The following is a 5398-nucleotide window of genomic DNA, read 5'->3' on the forward strand; positions in this document are numbered from 1 at the left end:
CGGGGTTTGAAAGGGGGGGGGGGGGGGGGTTGCACCAAATTTTGCTATCATCGAGACGAGTGGTACAAATAAGGGGCAGAATGACTCAAATATTTTAGAACACATTTATAATTTTTATGTTTATTAGTGTAAAGTTATGCTAGTGAACTAAATGACGTCAAATTTTAAGTTATAACAACACTGCAAAATCAATTGATGTGATTTTATTATTAGTGGTCACTGACAAATAACCCATCACGCCCATTGAATTGAGAGCAATATTACAAGTTCCAGGAGGTTCCAATTGTGTTTACTGACGTACTGACGTGTGACGGAGACCTTACTCGGAGGTTCTATCAGTTCCAATTATCAGGATTTCTTCCCCATTCCCCCTCCCCTACTCCACGGCTTTGGTAATTGTGTAGCTTGCCATTCAACAAGAGGCTTCTTATTACAGGCTCAGTGATAGGCCGTTAGGTTTTCATACAACCATAGTCAGTTGGTTTAATGCTAAGGGAAGTCTCTGGTAGTTTAGACACTGGTTGCAACGTTAGCGAAATTGGAACAATGCGGAAAATAATGATTTGAGTATTACTGAATTATCTTTTCAAAGCACAAGACCGACATTTTAGGCCCAGACTTCAATTGAGGGCTCTGTGCCCCTTTTCAAAATTCCGGGTTACCCCCGTTTTCAGAATGTATAGATTTCCCCCTGTCAATCAATTTCCCCCTGTTGATGGTGATAATAAACTACTTAATAATTAAATCATATCATTTGATTGTCAAAATTAGTAAAATGACCCTACACGAAATACTAAATTGTTTCGAATTATTCATTCGTCGTCATTCCGAAATTTGTGCACGGCCTTTGACAGAATTGGGTCTCGTTTTATGTCTTTCTGAACCAATTCGGACAGTTCGGAATTTTACACCCACCAGATCTCGATGAGATGTTATTTATTATTGCCTGTTGAGACAACTAAGGTGTCTATCTAGTCCATGCTGCACCACAATGGTTTACAAATTAATACAAAGACGAAGGTTGTCTTGATCTCTCTCCCTTCTAGATTAATTGAATACCCTTATTTTCCGATGTACAAAACATTAAATTTGGCATAACAGACACATTTGAAACGTCATAGGAATAGCGTCTGGGGTGCTCAAGAGCTTGGTGAAGGTATGGAAGCCGGCTGCGGCCATATCTACTCTCGACTTCTCGCCCACGGGAACGCGAGGAAAAAGGCGAGGAGAAAGGCCTTTTTACTCTCGCTTTCTCGCCTTTTCCCTCGCTTTCTCGCCTTTTCCCTCGCTTTCTCGCCCTTTTCCTCACCCTTTTTCCTAGATATCTATGTATCTACTGGATCAAACTGAATTTGATTTTAATACGTTAATTAACAAATGGATCGTTTTTTTTTTATCTTGTAAATGAATAGTTAATTAATTAGTTTGACCTATCTTTGTCTTTTTAATGGCTCAATAATTTTAGTTGGAACCTTCAGAAAAATTAGGCGACATATATTTCTCTAAAATAATGCGTTTAATTTGATTTTAACAAAAACAATACAAACTTACAAAGTTTATGTAATGTGTAGCCTAGGCCTACGTCATAAGCTTATAGAATAGTTTTGGCGTTCAACTGCTGTATTTCTTATGTTAAAACTTTCATATATCATATGTCGATTGGTGTATGTCTTTAATGGTCTTCCGTACAAAAAGTAAGAGAGACAGCAGCTTGGTGATTTGATATTTCGAATTTGCACTAGTGTGAGATAGTATGGTATGAATTTAAAAAAGTTTCTATGACGGCTAAGCCTAGCAAATTGCCCGTAAACTGCACGGAACCTTTCACTTCAGACAGAGGGGCAGATTTGAAGTTGATTTTATTCTTCAATGGTGAGTATACAGAAAGTGAATGTTTACAGTTGGTTTACTTCGACAAAATTTTAAGTACCTGTACCGTATCAAAATCCGAATCAGAGAATATTCGTCTGCTGGAGATTTTTAAACCAGACAAGGAATTGGTGTTGTCTTAAATGAAGACTTGGATATTTCCAAGAAAAAAAGTAACACAAATTTTCATTTGAGAATTTTATTTTTTCTTAAAGCAAACCAAATGGAAATTTTGGAAAATATAAGTGTAGGGCCCACCTGCTGGCTTTCTACATAGCCTACTTGAACCCCTTTGAAAATGGATCATAATTTAAAAAACCAAAACGTGCAAAACTGAGCTGATTTATTACTGAAATTACAATTATATATTTAAACTGATATACTTCAGAATGCATCATTTCATCAAATTTTTTAAACAATGCGTGTGGCTAGCAAGACATCAATAGACCTACATTACCAGATATTCTAAAGTATCTCTGTGCCCGGGAGTGCCCCACACAGTACCACAATACAGTCAAGGCTTAATTAACTACCCCTTGACTGTATTGTGGTACCGTGTGGGACACAGGGACATTTTAAAATAATAGTTAACTTCTTAATGGTTCAGCTTTCTAGGCCAATGCCAAATTTTGACATTGTCATGGTAAAATCCTCAAAAAAATTCTGAAAATTTGATCTCAGCATCTGCCCCTGAACTGCCAATATCACATCAGTATGGCACGTCAGAGGAAAGAGTAGAGCCTGATTTGTTAGACTAACATAAACAATCAATTATCCACAGAGCTGTTTGATTACCACAAATAATAATATCAATATCTTCCAAAACAAAACTAAGTTTTTTCCTTCTTGATGGGAGAGTCTGAAAGAAATAAAAAATTCAAATACTTCCATGTATGAAGAGTTTGTAATGACATATGTCTGCAACCAGCTTTTACTCTTAAAATAAACAAAATTTTTATCAAAAAATTGTTTATCATCTTAATTATACCTGAAAGTATTTATAAAATATGTTCTTTACATCTATCTACATGTAGTTATTATTAAGTAAGCAGTCTGAACTTGTTCGGCCTCATAAAGAATTCATATTTTCCTAAAAATGAGGGTTTTATTTTGCCTAAGTCCATACACTAGTTTTCTGACACCAACCAGAAAACATAGCCAGTCACTCTAATGTGTTTAAGTAAACCTCTTGGCATTGATCTCTCCTAGATTTACAGCTGGGTCAACTGGAATAATGAGCAATTGTGGCTTATTAATTACCCATTTACAGCTTGGTGGACTGGAATAATGAGGAAAGATGACTTATTCAGTACCCATTTTCAGCTGGCTGCTGGATTAATATGGAAAGATGACTTATTGAATGTCACCTGACTTTTTGCTCATGACCGAGATTTAAGTCCACAACCATCATTTGTTCAATGTAACCAAACAAATGACTGCTATAGTGCTGTTTTCATAAATGTAACCACAAAAAAAACCTGTTAGGGATGGCATGCTTAACAAGTCTGCAGAGTTTAATAGATTATTGTCAACTTCCATGGGCTGGTCATTAGTTGCTCTTTTCTCTTCCTCTACAGAATTCAGGACAACTCCAATTGGTACCATAGCTTTTAAATAAAGATTTAAATATATAGAGCGCCTTTGCAGTTACTCTAATCACTTTTCAGAATGTACAATGTCTTGTTTGTATGCAATTGAAAAAACTAAAGATAGCTTGCGTTGCAAGGTAACATACGCCCATTGGCAGCTTTCAGAAATAATAAAACAGTCTTTAGTGACTAAAGTACAAATTTTCTCATATTGAAGAAATTATTTATGCTGAATAATTCCACATTTTTTTAAAATCAATATCAATAACCTAAATACAACAAACAATTAAATCACACAGCTCTAATCAAGGGCAAAAAACAACTTTTGACGCGTGTTTACAAAGTCAAGGGCAATAACTCAAAAAATGTTCATCAAAAACATCTCTTGTTAGAACTTGTCTGAGATCTTATCAATTCCACTGATCACACCAAGTTTCATCAGAATCGGTTGAAAACTGTAGCTTCTATTGTGCTCACAAACAAATTTTGACGCGTTTTTCGTAAGTTAATGGCATTAACTCAAAAACATTTCATCGAAAATGCGTCAAGTTAGAACTTGTCCGAGTTTTTAGCAATTTCAATGATCACACCAAGTTTCATCAGAATCGGTTGAAAACTGTAGCTTCTATTGTGCTCACGAACAAATTTTGACGCGTTTTTACAAAGTCAAGGGCAATAACTCGAAAACCGTACATCAAAAATGCATCAGGTTAAAACTTGTCTGAGATCTTATCAATTCCAATGATCACACCAAGTTTCATCAGAATCGGTTGAAAACTGTAGCTTCTATTGTGCTCACAAACAAATTTTGACGCGTTTTTCGTAAGTTAATGGCATTAACTCAAAAACATTTCATCGAAAATGCGTCAAGTTAGAACTTGTCCGAGATCTTATCAATTTCAATGATCACACCAAGTTTCATCAGAATCGGTTGAAAACTGTAGCTTCTATTGTGCTCACAAACAAATTTTGACGCGTTTTTACAAAGTCAAGGGCAATAACTCGAAAACCGTACATCAAAAATGCATCAGGTTAGAACTTGTCTGAGATCTTATCAATTCCAATGATCACACCAAGTTTCATCAGAATCGGTTGAAAACTGTAGCTTCAATCCTACTCACGAACTATTTTAAACAAATATTGACGCGTTTTTACAAAGTCAAGGGCAAAAACTCAAAAACCGTTCATCGAAAATGCGTCAAAATATAACTTGTCCGAGATATTATCAATTCCAATGATCACACCAAGTTTCATCAGAATCGGTTGAAAACTGTAGATTCAATTCTGCTCACGATCTATTTTTAACAAATTTCGACGCGTTTTAACAAAGTCAAAGGCAATAACTTAAAAACCGTTCATCGAAAATGCGTCAAGTTAGAACTTGTCCGAGATCTTATCAATTTCAATGATCACACCAAGTTTCATCAGAATCGGTTGAAAACTGTAGCTTCAATCCTATTCACGAACTATTTTTAACAAATTTCAATGCGTTCTAAGTCAAGGGCAATATCTCAAAAACCGTTTATCGAAAATATGTCAAATTCTAACTTGACCGAGATCTTATCAATCTAAAACATCACACCAAGTTTTATCAAAATCAGATAAAAACTGTAGTCTCTATAGTGCTCACAAGAAATGTTGACGGACGGACCGACGGACAGGGGCGACGACAATTTACGACCACATATTCATGTGGGCGTATAAAAACATTATTTAATTGCAAATCTGTTTGTTTTTTTCATTGCAAAATCCATTTTATTATTGTTAACTTTTGACTAGCACTATCAGATTTAAAAAAGAAATACTCATAAAATTCCCAATTTCATATCCAAGCGACCCCATTAGAAAAATCTAAATTGCGCCCATTTTGCATCATTTAGACTTTTAGAGCTCTTTGAATCCATCTACAACTTGCAGTCCTGATGAAAATTTTGTCAACA

Source organism: Lottia gigantea, assembly GCF_000327385.1.
Source record: "Lottia gigantea unplaced genomic scaffold LOTGIsca_207, whole genome shotgun sequence".
Taxonomy (NCBI): domain Eukaryota; kingdom Metazoa; phylum Mollusca; class Gastropoda; family Lottiidae; genus Lottia; species Lottia gigantea.